Source organism: Lytechinus variegatus, chromosome 7 (genome assembly GCF_018143015.1).
Source record: "Lytechinus variegatus isolate NC3 chromosome 7, Lvar_3.0, whole genome shotgun sequence".
Taxonomy (NCBI): Eukaryota; Metazoa; Echinodermata; class Echinoidea; order Temnopleuroida; family Toxopneustidae; genus Lytechinus; species Lytechinus variegatus.
This window is the reverse complement of record NC_054746.1, coordinates 25,213,789-25,232,213: the sequence shown is the minus strand read 5'-3', so window position 1 is coordinate 25,232,213 and position 18,425 is coordinate 25,213,789. Positions and strand designations below refer to the sequence as shown.

The following is an 18,425-nucleotide window of genomic DNA, read 5'->3' as shown; positions in this document are numbered from 1 at the left end:
CAGGGGGCACGTGCCCTCCCCCCCTCTACTGGCTACCAGAAAACGGCGGAAAAGGAGAAAAAGACGGAGAAAGGAAGAAAAATGTAATTACATTATATTATATTATAATATGTCATATTATATTATGTTATATTATATTATATCATATAATATTATTGATTATATTATATCATGTATATTATGTTATATTACATAAGAATTTTTTTTCATAACTTTACGAAACATAATTTTCTCAGGGCCTATGTGTTCACCGTTCTTGTCTGATATGTAATGGCATTGGCATTTGCATTGGATGACTATGCAGAGATATGTGGATTCCGAAGGGGGGTGGGCAATCGCCCCAACTAAAATATGAGGGAGGCAAACATATCGATTCGCTCCCAATAATTTTGACAAATTGAAAAATTCATAATATGCCTTTATATAATTATATCAACGGCGGGTTCAGAGGGGAGGAAGGCGGGATATAGCGCGCCCAAGTACTTTTTTTTCCCACGCCGCCTTGGCCCCACTAAAACAAAATTTGAATAGGAGAATCGGAACTTCTTTATCTATTCTGATTGTTCATTACTCTCTCTCTCTCTCTCTCTCTCTTTTCGGGTACTAAACATTCGCTGGTTAATACTAATTCAAAAAAATTAGCGCCACCTAAATCTAAGTTGGCGCCGATCAAAAATAATCAGTCCTATATCGGCACCGATCAAGAAAATTCGGCGCTGCCTGACAGCCTGGGACTTTATCGGCGCCGATAATTTTCAAAATAGTGAAGACAAGTAAATAGCAAACAAGCCATCCTTAAAAGTAGATAAAGGCGAAAGGCTTTAAGAGCTAGCTAGCTAGCTACACTCTCTCGTAATTTACTTTAGTTGGTATCCTAACCAATTTGCTTTTATGTATATTTTCAAGGAAATATAGCATCTTCTTCAAAGCTGAAAGCTGATGATTTTCGACACGCTCGCTTTGCTCGCTCGCAAAATTGAACTTACTCTAAGTTAAATGTAACGTTTAAAGTCCCCTATTATTTATAAAGTAATAAAGCCTGACTTACAGAATGTTTCAAAATTTGAAAAGATGTTTGGTTATATTGATGATAAATTTCTTACATATTTGTTTCCTTTGCTTAAATATTATATTGTTATTTGTAAATTTCAGAACAAATCACCAACTTTTGACGGTTATACAGCATAATTGACCTCTCACAAGGATATTGAATATCGTATTGCCAAGAAAAATAATAAACTTACAAGCCATTTTCGGAAATGGAGTTTTAAGTTGTAAGATATTGTATCAGTATCAATCTATGTAACTGAAGAATATCTCAATATGCCTTGTGACGATGGAATTTTAAGTTTACATCCTTTCTCCACTGCCGGTGATTGTGATATTCGGCATCAGACATTCCTCAACCACCAAATAGATCGACCTCGATGATACCAGATAATATTTTAAAATCAGACTCAGAGCAAATAACCAGCAGGAAAAATTATCGACTAGCGCGCTTAGTGATCGCATTATTTTTTCTGTTGGGTTTTAGTAGAATTGCCCAGTTTGCCCACCCCCGGAAAAATAACATTCCATTGTTTGAACACAGTGCACACTCTTTCCGATTTTCAGACTTGATGTTTTATGATTTTTTTTAAGGAGCAGCCAATACGCAAAAACATGGGTGCCGATTGACGCACCCCACCCCCGACAAAACCTGCACCAACTTAAGCTTTAATATGTGTATGTTTTTAAAAGTATTGAAAAGCACTTTAAAACAGTATAACTTAGCTTAAGAATATATCAAGCATATAATTTTCGATGCGCTTCAAAACAGAATTTAAAAGAAATTGCTTTTTCATTAAGGGAAAATGAGAATTCAACAATATGGATGAAGAATAATTATGAAGCAGAGCATTATTTGCTATTTTTTCTAGACTTGAATCCTTGTTTACTTAAAGGGATGGTCTGGGCTGAAAATATTTATTTCTAAATAAATAGAGTAAAATTCACAAAGCACAATGCTGAAAATTTCATCAAAATCAGATGATAAATAATTAAGTTATTGGATTTTAAATGTTATCAATATTTTGTGAAAATATTCATATGCACATTGTCATGAATATTTATTAGGTGGGCTGATGATGTCACATCCCCACATTCCTTCTTCTTATATTATTACATGAAATCATGACTTTCATTTTTCATACATGTGTAAATAATGTGTCTCCATTATGATGAAATAAGTTGTGGCAATAAACTAATGCACTTCATCAGTTGTCCATCCAATTGTTTATGTTCTTGGTAGAAAATTTTTGAATAAACCTAATTTCATATAATAAAATGCAAAATAACAAGTGGGGATATGACATCATCAGCCCATCTAAAGAATATTCTTGAAGACATGCCTAGAACTCTTTCCCCGCAATAATGCAAATTTTAAATTTCAATATTTTGGTTATTAATGTGTTATCCCGTTTTTGATGAAATTTTCAGCATTTTGCTTTGTGAATTTTACTTTATTAATTTAGATATAAATATTTTTTAGCCCGGACCATCCCTTTAAGAGAACATTATCCAATTCTTGACACGATATACTGTTAGGCTTAAAGGGGTACACCAGGCTGAAAATAGTATTGTTTGAACAGATAAAGTAAAATCAGGCAAACAATCACTCAAAATTTCATTGAAATCGGACAAAGAAGTTGTGACATTTTTAAAATAGTGGAATTATTTCGGTGAATCAGTTCTGATTTTGTTATAACAAAAATGAAAAAAAAATGATAGCAGGGCCCGCTGGGAGAACAGTTTTCGGAACTGAAGTGGCTACCCTCGGTAAATATACCGTTATTTATTATTATTGTTGTTGTTATTATTATTATCATTATTATTATTAATGTATAATGTGTAAGATAATAATTTCTGTAACTAATTTTGTAATAAAAAAAAGTTAAACACACAAAATTGTATGAAAACGTGAAGTACTTAAGATTTCATAAAATAACATAAGAAATGGAAAGTGGGAACACGGCATCAACATCCCATCTATTGAATATTCATGTCGGCATGCGTAAACTAGGGACTATAAGACAACTATTTTTTTTTAATTGCTTAACTTAAAAAAAAGAATGACTTCTTAATTTGTTGTCAGCATTTTTGCTCTGTAAATTCAACTTTATTCATCGAGATATAATTATTTTCAGCCTTGAGTACCCGTTTAATCGAGTACTCCCATACCCGTCCGACATGTGCGATAAAAACGGAAATGATAATTTCAGTACAAATCTCCAAAACATAAATATATGAACTTATGAAGTATATTTTATAAATGGGATCATTACTTTAAAAAAGAAGTGTAGTTACATTGGCATGATTGGAGATAAATCATAATGACCACGGTCAATGCATGGAAGACAATCATTATATCACACACATTTAGATCACTTATCGATAATAATTATTAAAAATGCTCTTTTACCATGCTTTCAAATAAATGGAAATGGTAGATGCATTATTGGTAACTACATGTGCACTTGTTTAAAAAAAAATAGCAAGCCATCGATGATAAACCGAAAAAATTATTATCGGAGTCATTTATTTTGGGACGTATTGAACTGAGAGGATTACGAAAGGCAAATTAGGATATTGGGAGAACTTTGGTAAAGGAAAGGGGGTAGAGAGAGAAAGTGGGAGGATTAGGGTGGTAGAGGGTGAGAGAGAGGATGAAAAGAGATAGGGGGAGACGGGGATGGAGAGAGTGGGAGCACTTTGAGTTAGTGAAAAATGGGGAAAGAAAGTGACAGGGAAATGATCGAGCTAGGACTGGGAATGGTACATATATAGGGAGAAGAGGAGAATGGAAGGGATGAGAGAGGTGGTACTTTGCGATGGTGAGAAAGTGAGAGAGAGGGAGGGAGAAGGAGGGGAGGGAGGGGTGGGGAGATTGAGTGTGTGTCTCTCTCTTTTCTTTTCTAAACCTTTCCCCTCTTCCTCTCTTTTTTCTTCTCATTTTTCCCCCTCTTCCCTTCTTCTTTTCCTTTCCCCTTTTCCTCCCTCTATTTTCTTCTCTTCCTTTCTACTTCTTCCTGTCTCTTTTCTCCTCCTTTTCTTTCTGCCCTCTTCCTCTCTCTCTTATTTCTATACTTTCCTCCACTGTCCTCTCTCTTTTCTTCTCTCTCATTGGCCTTTCCCTCTCTTCCTCTCTTTCTGTTTTGTTTACTTCCCTTTCTTTCCACCTCTTCCTCATTTTTTTCTCTTTCTTCCCCCTTTTCTCTTTCTTTTTCTTCTCTTCTTTTCCCCCTCTTCCTCTCTTTTTTTGAGGGGGGGGGGGAGTAGAGGTATATACATTATGTTGAAATATAAAATGGAATTGTGGAATATTTAAAGTAATCTATTAAATGTTCGATTTCTTAACGAATTAAGTAAGAAGGGAAATCTAAGTGGATTATTCGAGAAGACTGGAAAAACTACTTTGCAGCCAAGGGGCTATAGGGGAGTGGGGAATAATGACTAGATGGTCTTCCGAGTTGATGAGCCGCATTTTTTTTCTTCTCTTTTTCTGGAGAGTGTCAATTATGGGAAATTATGAGACTGTCTTTATGCCACAACCTCCGTATTCTTTTGGATTATTCCCCCATTATTCCCCCATTTTCGTCCTAGGGTGGTTCCTGATACGGGACGTTGAGGACCGGGGTTCAGGAGTAAAGATATGAAGAAGAAGGCTATAAGATTCGTTTTCAAACTACCTCTCATCAATAACATTTTGAGAATACCATAGTGTCTCCGGACCTGTAACAATGCTAACAACTAATTTCAGCTGGCAAAACCCAAACCAAAACAAAACATAAGTCGCTTGAACGGTAGCTATTGTTGTTTTAGGTAAGAATAACATCGATGAAATTCTTTGTGTTATGAACGTATGTAAAATTAGGTGCACTTTGTGTGAATTTGAAATTAAAATATAATTTACTTAACTTTTTCTAATGCCTAAAAAAAAAACCGGACACCGGCCGGATACACAATTCAATTTTCATTCATCTTGGCCCCACGTGCTTCAATAGATGTGGGTCAGAATTGGGAATCAGGGACAACTCGGACCACGGGACATCTCGGACCGCGGGCCGAGTTGTCCCACCCATTACGAGATTTTTTTCTCACAAATTTGCGTCTATTTTTCCGTAATTTCGAAATTTCTTGTAAAGATTTTCTAGAGATATGGTCTGATGGTAATGTTCTTCACTTTCTATTACTTTTTTTTCGCTGAAATAAAAAAAAAAGTGTAATTTTAGGCGTTTTTCGACAGCTCGCGATTCCCATAGGCGCGCGTGTATTAACTGTGTCTGTGCTCGGCTCGGCCCCGCTCAATAACTGACTTGATTTTGTGATCATTTCTCCTCAAAGTACCACTTTTATCGCAGAAGATGGACTTTGTTGTATTCCATTACCTCCATTTTCTCATCACAAGGATAAAATTTGGTGTATTTGCACGATTTTGTTCAAGTTTTTCACCTTTTTCTCTCTGGTCGCAAGAAGCGAACAACCGATAAACGGTCCGCTGCTCTTCATCGTAATTCTCCGTAGCTCGGCCGCCTAAACTGGCGGGGTGGGATTCAGACCGAATCCACAATGGAAGTGGGCGTGCACAGCAAAGAGCTGAGCTTGACTGAGTGAGAGAGAGTGAACTCGAGTTTGAAGCTTGGCAGTGTCGTATAGGCTCTGCCTTTTTTTGTAAATATATATTTTTCAATTTTTTTCTATATTGATTTTCCCTGGTTTCGAGCTCTAAGATTGTAATGATATAATTATGCTTCAATTTCTTTGACTGAGTGTGACTATGGTGTGGATGTTTGAGTTGCTCAAAAATATTTTTACGTGGGTGGGGGCTCGGGGCGATTTCACTCTTGCCCCCGAAATGCGAAAAAAATATATTCGGGGTGTAGCTGTGTGGGCATGCCGGGCTGAGGCTAGCCATCAATAATTTTTTTTTTTGAGAGGGGGGGGGGCTTAATTTTTCACTTTAAATTGATCATTTTTAGGCCTTTTTTTCCATTTTATTTTTAATATTGAATTTCCGTGGTGTAGAGTTGAGTTTTAAGTTGCAATAATCAATATGCTTTAATTTCTTTGACTTTGAATGTGACTGTGGTGTGGATGTTTGAGTCGAACAAAAAATACTTTTACGTGGGTGGGGGCTCGGGGCGATTTCACTCCTGCCCCCTAAATGCGAAAAATATTCGGGATGTAGCTGTGTGGGCATGCCGGGCTTAGGGTAGCCCTCAATAAAAAAAAGTGTTTTATTTGGGGGCTTGATTTTTAATTAAATTAATTATTTGTATTTTTTACAGGATTTAAAATAAAACTGATTTACTTTCTTTAATTTCATTTCTTGGTCTCAAGGGTGGATGTCAGGCTGCCGGGATGGAATTCAGCCACAATTGCCAATGGAAGTGGACATACTTGTACAGTCGTGAGCTTGGAGACTGAAGCCTTGCCCTACAGCTTAGAATATTTTTTAATCAAGTTTTAGGCCACTCAGTCTTATTCCCATTTGAAATATAATCAGGGCCGGATCCAAAATTTCCCTACAGGGCCGGGGGGCATTTTGTCTAGGAATTTTTGACAAAAGGTCTTTACTGCCAAATCACAGTAATTTTTTCTCAGGAAAAATTTGACAAGCAAAAAAAAGAAAAAAATGTAAGTTGCCTTTTCAGTACTTTTAAGGGGGGCGAATGTGCCCCCTCCCTCGATTCGCCACTAGAACTTATGTCCATATTATTTAGTTTTAATTTTTACAGGAGGAAAGAATACCAAATTAAATAAGTTTTATGTTTTGCATTTTTACCAATTATTGTTTATTCAAGTAAAATGTATTTAATTTAGTATTGTTCCAAAATGCATCACCTAATTAACTTGTTTGAATTTAAAATGCAAACCTGAATAAAAATGAATTATGAACTCTGAATAAATAGAAAATAATATGTTATATTCTGTAAATTGTAATATTTTCAAATCATATTTTATCTCCATTCTTATCTTATTATTGTCTCCCTTTCTCATTATGTTCATCACTCTCATTTCAATTAAATTTATATTCTATTACTGGAATAAAAAAAGACAATACTCAACAATGAAACATCGATCAATAGAAAAAAAACAAAGAAAAAGAGGGAAAATACAAAGAAATGACAGGTACAAGGAGGGGGGGGTAACAACAAGTCATTCTTGTCTGGGTTTTAAAAACAGGAGAAGAGTCGTCAATACAATATTGCAAATAGCAACTATGAAGAGGGTTTGGTTTTTATCAAATAATTTTTGCAGTTTGGAGTGATGTTGTTTTTGTTTCACCCATTCTAGAAAGTGAACTTTGTATCTAAAACTAAGTTGCCCTAGTGTTGTTTTCCAATCTACATTTTCTAGTTCCTTGTATCATGTATGGATGAAATCATTTAAGGTGTACCAGTTAGAAAATTGTTGACTTTTGGTATATATTTACATTAATCATGCAAGTTGCAGGTATGATCACCTTCTCAATGACTCTTAAGACAAGCTTCTGCAATTAGTAAAATATATTGTATTTACTAGATGATTTGAACAACTGGACCAAATTGTGGCAAGATTAATGAGCTATATATAAGTGACAATGGGGAACCCGAGGCTGATAATGATATGATTTGAGCAAAGAAACAATAAAAATTTGATCAAAATCGGATAAGGAAAAACAATATTATCACTGCATTTCAAAGAATGATTTGTATTTTTCTGGTGAAACAGGTCTGGCGTTTCTTCATGGATATTTAATCAGCAACCTCATACATGATGTCATATCCTCACTTGTTCTTTGTATTTTATTATGTGAAATTAGATTAATTTTTTAAAGTTGAATTCAATAACCCCGCTATTTGTTATCAGATTTTTATGAAATAAGCACTTTGATATGTGAATGTTGCTATGTCTACATTATTCATATATAAATATTTTCATCCCGGAGCATCCCTTTAAATGATTTATTTGTTATTTCTTTTTCTCGAGAAAGAGTATAGTCTCTACAATAAAACAAGTGGAATGCCTCTGGCGGTCTCACCTGCATCACGTGATTCAATATAACAGTAGTGCTGACTTTGAAAACTACTATATACAACTCGCACAAGATGTTCAGTGATACTGGGTTACTCTTATTTCCATGTCTTATGAAATATACCAATACACTTAAAGAGATATGATGGTAATTCAACAAATACTCCCAATGTGGCCAAAGTTCATTGACCTTACATGACCCTTGACCTTGATAATGTGACCTGGAACTCGCTGCAGGATGTTCAGTGATATAAGTTATGCTGTCATTTAATAACCTTCGGTTATTAAATGACAGCATTAAGATTTGATGTTGATGCTGCCGTCGGAAAAGCGGCGCCTATAGTCTCACTCTGCCATCCAGGTGAGACAAAAATCATGACATGCACAGTGATGAAAAATAAAGCAATAAAATGAATTTAATCAAAAAGAAAAACCACATGCTATGTAAAAGAAATTAAATTTAAAATCATAAATTCGTCATTTTTATTGAATGAAGAATTTAATTTATTTATAATTGGAAAAAAGGATTACCCCTATTTTCTTTCAATGTAACCAAAATACTTGTAGGGCCTAATATGATTTTTCATCACATGACATGATTTTGAACAAAAATCAAGCCATATTTTTGGGTTATGTGGGACGGAATCTACATGGCGGCATTCGTGGGACGGATTTTTCTTCTTAAATCTATCTCTGCCGGCTATTCACCTTATCCCCATCCCTCCACATCATCCTCGTCCCTATCATCATCCCCTTGGGTGCAAAACTGTCCGCAAAGGTAGAGGGGACCACAGGCTGCAAAAGTTGACAAACATTTAAAAAAAGGTTATCGCCCAAATGTAGGGTAATTTTTAACCCCAAAACAATTGACAAGAAAAAAGAGGGGGTTTTCAATAATAAAAGGTCATTTAGTCCTAAACACATGTATCATTTCAATTGTGAATGATTCATTATTTTGTTCTCCATGAAGAAAAATAGTAGGGTGGACATTTGGTATTGTGTCCCCCTATTTTTGGTAGGGGGACACGTCCCCCCCCCCCCGATTTCCTCCCATAATCATCCCTCACATCCTCGTCCTCACCATCTCATGCACCCCTCCTATCAAGAGTCATCATCATCATCTCTCTTATTTATATCCCTCATGCACCTCCTCTTCCCTCTCATCATCAAGGCCCACCCCTTATCATCGCCATCCCTCACATCCTCATCTCCATCTCTTTCCCTTTGTCCCTCTCATCATCCCCCCCTCATCAAGAGTCATCAAAGATCCTCATCCCTCTTATCACCATCTCTCACCTCCTCGTCCCTCTCATCAAGGCCCACCCCTCGTTATCGCCGGTATGCTATCATCGCCATCCCTCAAATCGTCGTCCCTTTTACCCTATATCCAAAACTCTGCTCTCTACACAAAGGAAACTCAATATAAAAATTAAAAATGAAATTGGCATGCCCACACAGATACACCTAGAACATTTTCACATTTCGGGGGCAGGAGTGAAAATGCTCGGAGCCCCCATCCACGTATTTTTTGTTCGGCTCAAACATCCACACCACAGTCACACTCAAAATCAAAGAAACTGAAGAATATTAATTATTGCAACTTAAAACTCAACTCTCTACACCAGGGAAACTCAATATGAAAAATAAAATGTACAAAAAATAGGCCTAAAAATAATAAATTTAAAGTGAAAAATTAAGCCCCCCCCCAAAAAAAAAAACCAACATTTTTTTATTGAGGGCTACCCTCAGCCCGGCATGCCCACACAGCTACATCCCGAATATTTTTCGCATTTAGGGGCAGGAGTGAAATCGCCCCGAGCCCCCACCCACGTAAAAGTATTTTTTTTTTCGACTCAAACATCCACACCACAGTCACATTCAAAGTCAAAGAAATTAAAGCATATTGATTATTGCAACTTAATTAAAACTCAACTCTACACCACGGAAATTCCATATTAAAAATAAAATGGAAAAAAAAGGCCTAAAAATGATCAATTTAAAGTGAAAAATTAAGCCCCCCCCCCTCTCCAAAAAAAAAAAAAATTATTGATGGCTAGCCTCAGCCCGGCATGCCCACACAGCTACACCCCGAATATATTTTTTTCGCATTTCGGGGGCAAGAGTGAAATCGCCCCGAGCCCCCACCCACGTAACTTATTTTTGAGCAACTCAAACATCCACACCACAGTCACACTCAGTCAAAGAAATTGAAGCATAATTATATCATTACAATCTTAGAGCTCGAAACCAGGGAAAATCAATATAGAAAAAATTGAAAAATATATATTTACAAAAAAAGGCAGAGCCTATACGACACTGCCAAGCTTCAAACTCGAGTTCACTCTCTCTCACTCAGTCAAGCTCAGCTCTTTGCTGTGCACGCCCACTTCCATTGTGGATTCGGTCTGAATCCCACCCCGCCAGTTTAGGCGGCCGAGCTACGGAGAATTACGATGAAGAGCAGCGGACCGTTTATCGGTTGTTCGCTTCTTGCGACCAGAGAGAAAAAGGTGAAAAACTTGAACAAAATCGTGCAAATACACCAAATTTTATCCTTGTGATGAGAAAATGGAGGTAATGGAATACAACAAAGTCCATCTTCTGCGATAAAAGTGGTACTTTGAGGAGAAATGATCACAAAATCAAGTCAGTTATTGAGCGGGGCCGAGCCGAGCACCGACACAGTTAATACACGCGCGCCTATGGGAATCGCGAGCTGTCGAAAAACGCCTAAAATTACACTTTTTTTTTATTTCAGCGAAAAAAAAGTAATAGAAAGTGAAGAACATTACCATCAGACCATATCTCTAGAAAATCTTTACAAGAAATTTCGAAATTACGGAAAAATAGACGCAAATTTGTGGAAAAAAAATCTCGTACTGGGTGGGACAACTCGGCCCGCGGTCCGAGATGTCCCGTGGTCCGAGTTGTCCCGTCCCCAGAATTGGATAGACGAAGATTTCACTTTCGTTTTAACTTCACTTCATTTTTTTTTACTTGTACTTTTGTATTTGTAGACTTCGACCACTCATTGAATGTACAAGGTTATGATATAACCATGTTGTTCTCTCTTTAGACAGCTGGCCATGCTGGCAGCCGTCTGTTTCGAGGAGTTTTTTAACATTTTTAAAAAAATTTCTCATACACAGATGACAGACGGCTCGCTATAGTGCAGCCACCATTTGGGGACTTGCAATGCAAAATCCCCCCATCGGGGCTCTTCAATTTTTGTCTTTAATGAATAAAAATGTTGAAAATTAATGTGACCAAAATGCAAATTAATATTCCCTCTTCGCATTAATTGCCAAAAAACGGAGAAAAATCAAGTTAAAAGGAACAAAAACAGTGACTTACCTCGGCTGTCGCGCAATTTCACTTCCCCGTTTTATCCGATCTTAAGTACATAAACATCCCGGGGGGGGGCACTCGACCAAAAAAGTGGTGGGGGTGTGCCTCGGGCGAGACAAAAAACGGGGGCCTTGGAGCGGGCTTATTGTAAAAAGGAGGGTCCTTGGAACGGGCTTCGGAACGACAAATGTTTGTGAAAACGGGGGTCCTTGGAACGGATCGCCAGCGTGTGAGCGCGTATGCATCCCTACGGAACGGTCATGCGTGCATGATGCAGCTAGCGCGGCCTCCGCCGGGGAGCTCTGCGGCCGCTTTTCACCAAAATTGCAGCTCATTCAACGCGATCGGAGCGGCGTAACGAAAAATATGCGAAGCTTTGGAGCGGATTTCTCTCTTCTTTTTTCTCGATAAGAAGAAAATGCTATGCCTTGGAGCGGCTTTCTTTGTTCTTTTTCTCAACAAGGCAAAAATGCTATGCCTTGGAACGGAAATTTGAGTGTAAAAATGGGGGGTCCCCTCCGCGGCACATACCCACTATGCATTATATACTGAGTGCCCCCCCCGGGATAAACATATGGCCGTTGAGTCCCCTGTACAAATCGCGCTAGAACTTCGGTCTCTGTATTTAGTGAGTGAAGCCAACGAAGTTAAGCTGAACAACCAAAATAACAGAGACCGAAGCTTTTGGTCTATTCTCTCTTAGGACTCGCTGTGTGGTGAAATAATAAGGTTGGCACTAGGCAGTGTTTTGTTTAGACAGGAATAACTGTCGTTTCTGGGGATTTACTTAACAATTTTCTGACATTTTAGTGTAATCCCCATTCAATCACCGATGGTAGTGTGAGCCTGCATGTGTAATCAGGTCAGCAATTCGGGCGACCAGGTTTTGTCCAGATTTTTATTTTTTTTCTAATTCTAAATTAAAAAACAAATGACATATTATATTGAACGAAGACCCACTATTTTTGTTGGACTCTAATCTTTCTTTTGATGCTATACTAAAAATGTTGAAAATATACGTTACAGATGATTTATTCCTTATTTAAATTTTCTCCCGGAGAGGAGAAAATGGCAGCCTTGTGTTGCTGCCCTCTACATTCAACAAGTTGTGCTTTTATCAAGGCTTTCCTATTAAATTTTCAATATCCTGGCCACTCATTTAATGAACAAGGTTATAATATAACCTTGAATTGATCTCAGTTATATCTCCATGTGATGTGTGGCAAAATAAGGGTGGCAATGTTTTGCTTATTTTCTCTTTTTCTTTGGGGCAAATGCTTGATTTTTTACACTGACAGTTTTCATTACACCTATTATTCATACTACTTGGCTCTTATTTCAATTTGATTCTTTAAATCATTTTTTTCTTAATTAAAAACAGAGATAAAAAAATGAAAATTTTCTTGCCATATTACTTTCCACCAATAGAGGGCGTACACAAAAATATGCCCAAATAGGTTATATCATAACCTTGTTCATTGAATGAGTGATCCTGGCCAATCAATGCAAGCAACAAGTTCTGAACGCACGCACATCTACAAGCACAAAGCAGCGGCACAAATAGTGATATATAGCGACTGGTAAATACGTCTGTAAGGATGATGACGTCATCCAAGAGGGCAAAGGAACGAAGATGACTATGTTTCGATCATTATTTGACAGGAATTAGTGGTAACTGCGGTCTGAGGTGCGATATTTCTGATTTTTTTTTTGGAAGTTTGAATGTACTTCCTTTTTTATAATGTGACATTTTATGTACAAAAAACGATCCGAAAATCAGGTTTCCGCGGAATGTTAGATCTAACGTTACTGCTAATACGTTGGCTGTATGTATGGACCAACAACTCTTCAGTCTATGTATTGGTGAGTGGAGCCAACACAGTTCAGCGGAACAACCAAAATACAGAGACAGAAGCTTTTGGTCTAGGCAGTGTTAGGCTATTTTCGCAGTTTATAAGACAAGTTGTTGGGAATGCAAAAAAGGTGTCACGGAAATCACGGTGCCATTCACTCATCCTACGAAGGAGGTGCCATGTATTTTGTAAATTGGTTAGTATACTAATAACCTTGTACTAGTGTGAGTGAAATCGGTACTTCATCACAGTATCTTGACCAAATTTATTGAGTAAGTCAACTTGTCAAGATCTCATTTTGAATATAGAACTATATAAATTAGATAACAATATCAGGAACGAAAACTATACCACATGGCATAGGCTTAGCACATTAAGTTTGACTAATGGTGGCAGAGCCTAAAATAATTTTCATCATGGAGCCTTGACATGGCCTGGATAGGCTGTCTCTATAGACAGGTAAACAGATGGATTTCCCTAGGAAATAGTAATAATAATAATAAACATTAATTTCACCTATATCACAATAATTTTCAGGAAAAAAAATTTAAATTTATTAATCTTTTAACCTTTGATTTGATTTGATTTATTGTTTTCTTCTGCATCCATAACATTCGTATACATTTTTCATAACATAATATGTTAGCATTTTTGGCATGAATTATAAATAAAGAGTATTAAAAAGATAATTCCAGACGAAAATGATTATATGATATTTACAATTTGCAGGAGGATTGTCATCATAAGCAGATTGCTTGAAAAAAAATGACAATCCTAAACTTATACTAAATGAATTAATTAATACATTTATAAAGCAGAATGGGCATATATGGGCATATTTGTATTCTAAATACGCTTAAAATTCAGAAAAAATTATGGAAAAATTCAAATTTTCATATCAGAAGGATCACTTGCTTGCAATTCCCACACTGTCTAACACAATGAAATGACCTTTGACTCGATATTTCGATGACATACGCATGCAGGTAAGTACGGACAGAATTGGTGCGCATTTGTAGCTGATTGTGCTAGTACAAGATTTTACGCTGACGTACATGTACTGAATAGGTTTGGATGTTCTAATGTCAATGACATGGTTTAGAGTGCTAATTGGTGTTAATGTAGTTTTGCACCAGTGGATCTGGCGATGCTAGGTTACTAATTTCACCTCAAATTTTGTCAGTTTTTTTTTTTAACCTTAAAAGATATCTCTCTAATCAATCCTTACGTGAATTTCAGCCACATCAGGAATGGCTGTATTTCAGCCTCGATCTCGATGTCATAGTTCAAATTCTCATTCAGAAATACATTGCAGCACTTTGCCATTGCCGTCGTTTCGATATCGAATGAAATTAGCGACCATAAGATCTGCCTGTGGCAGCTCACTCATTCATTTGCAAGATCTTGGTAGCTAATTTCATTCAATATCAAAACTACGGCAATAACTCCACCAGAGTGCATCCAATTGAGATCCTATTGCAAGAAGCAAAAGGAGTCTTGCACTCAGGAAAAGACAATAAGTCCATCACAGCCATAACCACTTTTAGGCAACAACCCCTTTAGCATTAACCAGTGAGTGTACTCTAGATCTATGAAAAGGGGAGGTTAGGACCTTGAAAGAATGTTGGGGACCCCCACATATAGTTAATTACAAATGCATAGTTTCATGACATTCAGGTGTATATTACGATAAGAACAAAAGATGTTCATCCATTATAATTCCTTTATTTAGCAGAGTAGTAATTTAAAGATAAATGAAAGTAGTTGCAGTGAACACTGATTTCACGAGAAAGTCAGTAAAACCAGGCTTACTTGTCACTATATCATCAAGGATCTAGATCTGGTACAGTTACATATAAACTGAACTTTGTGAAATCTTGAAATTTACACTGAAAAATGTTCACACTGAAGATCACCATCACCAACACAGATAAGCGCAAGTGGAACAGTGTATTTTTATTGCTATGAATGTCGGCCCGACGCTTGACCTGAATCCTGTGCTTTGCTAATTTCTCAGCAATTACACAATTTCTTCCAGAATCCTTTGGCACATTTTTTGTTGAATACAAACAGACACTTTGGTGATCATTTCATTGGATTCTGTACGAACTCATTTTGAAATCATTACCACAACTGGCATTTATCTTTAAACAAAGTAATGACACATGATGTCCATGGATAACTCTTCCCTTTGCTTTTGATACAATCCAAACTAAACAAACCTTTTCTCAATTGAACTGCATGAAGAATAACTGGCATACATGTAGCACCCTCTTTAGCCATGTACATGAACAGTAATTTTAACTGTAGATTACTGAAGATAAATGTAGATTAATCCGGCTTCAGGAGGCAAATACGAGTCTCAATGGCTGCGGGTTTCCATTACAAAAATGCCTTTTAAATGTGGAATGTAAGAAAGATGAGAGTATTCATGAGCCAGTCAGAGTCTTTAGTTTTATAGTTTTTAAAGTTATATAAAACATCCAACTGACTATTTTGTTGAATTTCTTGAACCTTTTCAGTGATTTCCAGTTGAATTACGCTTGCTTACTGTCTTCTGTTTGATTAAAAATACAAACTTATGTTATGATATAACCTTGTCCTCAGTAAGTGATTCTATACATGTAAGAGATTGTGAGTTTCTTTTTTCACCAGTAGAGGACCTTGTCTGTTTGCAATAATAAAAAATAAGATTTTGGTGCATGTTCTGTTTTACAAAACATGGATGATGTAATAAGTAAAATGAAGTTGGATCTCACATCTTGCATGATTTCAGATACAAAAAATTATGAAAGCTTGTCACCAACTAGAATATTTGAGTTTTTCAATTTTATTTTATTTTTTGTTGTTGTTGTAATCCTTAGGTGGAAATTTGACAAGATGGAAGTCATCAATGGTGTTATTTTCTTGATTACGATTGGAACATCCTTCTTAGTACTGTTTGTGAATAAGGGTAAGATGAATTGACATCTATTATGTAATCATGTAAGAGTACTCTCAACCTGATATTGAATTTTAATGAAGTAAAATAATACCTGTACATGAACATGTAAGTTCATTTGAAGTTTAGAATGAATATTAGTTCAATTAGTTAATGTTCACTTTTTTGCATTTTCTAGGCCTTCTTTACTTGTGTGAATATTTGAATATATGTAATGAAATAAGTTTATTGTATTCCCACATGCATGCACATGTGATAATGAATTAAGTTATATACTGGTTTAATTCGGCAGACAAAATGTTTTGGTTTATCTTTTGTGAATGGGAAAATGTTCTTTGAATTTTTTTTTGCAGCTATAGTCTGCTTAAAAAGGTGCAAGAATGTGAAATAAGTTGTACATGGGATAGTGTCACATGTCTTGATTATTTATTTATAGACTCCTGAAATTTAGTAATGTACCGGTATGCAAAATGTACAAGAGAATTATACATTTTTGTCTGATGTTTATTATGTCATTTTTGTACAGCAAGGTACAGAAAAATTATGTTTAAGTGGAGTCTATTTGACCTGAATGTAAAGCAAACAAATCGTTTTTGTCTCACCTGCGAAGCAGAGTGAGACTATAGGCGCCGTTTTTCTGACGGTGGCGGCGACGGTGTTAACACACAATCTTAACGGAAGGTTAAGTTTTTGAAATGTCATCATAACTTAGAAAGCATATGAACCTAGTTCATGAAACTTGGCCATAAGGTTAATCAAGTATTACTGAACATCCTGCCTTAGTTTCAGGTCACATGACCTAGGTCAAAGGTCATTTAGGGCCAATGAACTTAGACCATGTTGGGGGAATCAACACGAAAATCTTAACGGAAGGTTAAGTTTTTGAAATGTCATCATAACTTAGAAAGCATATGGACCTAGTTCATGAAACTTGGACATACAAGTATCATTGAACATCCCGTCTGAGTTTCAGGTCACATGACCGAGGTCAAAGGTCATTTAAGGTCAATGAACTTTGGCCATGTTGTGGGTATTTGTTGAATTGCCATCATAACTTTGAAAGTTTATTGGTCTAGTTCATAAAACTTGGACATAAGAGTAATCAAGTATCACTGAACATCTTGTGCGAGTTTCAGGTCACATGACCAAGGTCAAAGGTCAATGGACTTTGGCCATGTTGGGGGTATCTGTTGAATTACCATCATAACTCTGTAAGTATATTGGTCTAGTTCATAAAACTTGGACATATGAGTTATCAAGTATCACTGAATATCTCGTGCGAATTTCAGGTCACATGACGAAAGTCAAAGGTCATTTAAGGTCATTGAACTTTGGCCATTTTAGAGGTAATTATTAGATTGCTGTCATAACTTTCAAAGTCTATAGATATAGTGTATAAAATGTGCATATAGGGGTAATCAAGTATCACTGACAAGTTTTAGGTCACATGATCAAGGTTCAAATATCAATGAACGTACATGTAGTATTGTATCATTATATGAATGGTGTTATTGTGAATAATTATTTTATAGTAGTTTTCAAAGTCAGCACTGCTGCTATATTGAATCATGTGATGCAGGTGAGACCGCCAGAGGCATTCCACTTGTTTAGTAATCACCTGACTCCCTCAACTGACCCCTTCATATCTTTTTAAAAGGAAATGGCCGCTGGCACAGTATTGGTTTTGAACCCTGGTTGCTGAATTGCAAGACCTCTGCCCTTAGAATTGGGAACCCTGCTCCTCATCAAATTAACATTTTTACATTTCCTGCTTCAGGTGTTTTTAGTTGTGATGATCCAGGCACTCCTGCCAATGGAGTTCGGGATCCGCCAGAGAGCGGGGAACTCGTCCCCTTTCCTCCAAAAACTGTGATGCGTTTCAGCTGCAATGATGGCTACCTCTTGGATGGACCTCCAAAGATCATCTGCACCAAGGAGAACAAATGGCTTCCAGCCGATAGACCATCATGTATAGGTAAGTAAAGGCTACTAACACAGACCTTTGTGATTCTTTTGTGGTATAAGCAGCCATCTGGGAAGTCGAGCTGGAACCATTTTGTCTTGTCATTAACTCAACTCTCACGAATTGCAGACGACACTCTGCAGTTAACCCTCATCCATGGCAGCAATAGAAACGTGCTGCTTGCGCATTACCTATATGCATCTTTCTTGTACAGTATACAAATGATGCATGGGTTAGAGTGGGTCAGTAGGAACTGTGTGCACAG

At 36.8% G+C, this 18,425-nt stretch overlaps 1 long non-coding RNA gene across 1 annotated transcript; it reads left to right on the top strand.

Annotated features, from left to right (window-relative positions):
- The first annotated feature begins 4,771 nt into the window (after positions 1 to 4,771).
- Positions 4,772 to 18,193, top strand: LOC121418836. The gene is made up of 3 exons (XR_005970520.1): positions 4,772 to 4,860; positions 16,121 to 16,209; positions 17,975 to 18,193. It is a non-coding gene; the product is annotated as an uncharacterized LOC121418836 (long non-coding RNA).
- Positions 18,194 to 18,425: the final 232 nt, after the last annotated feature.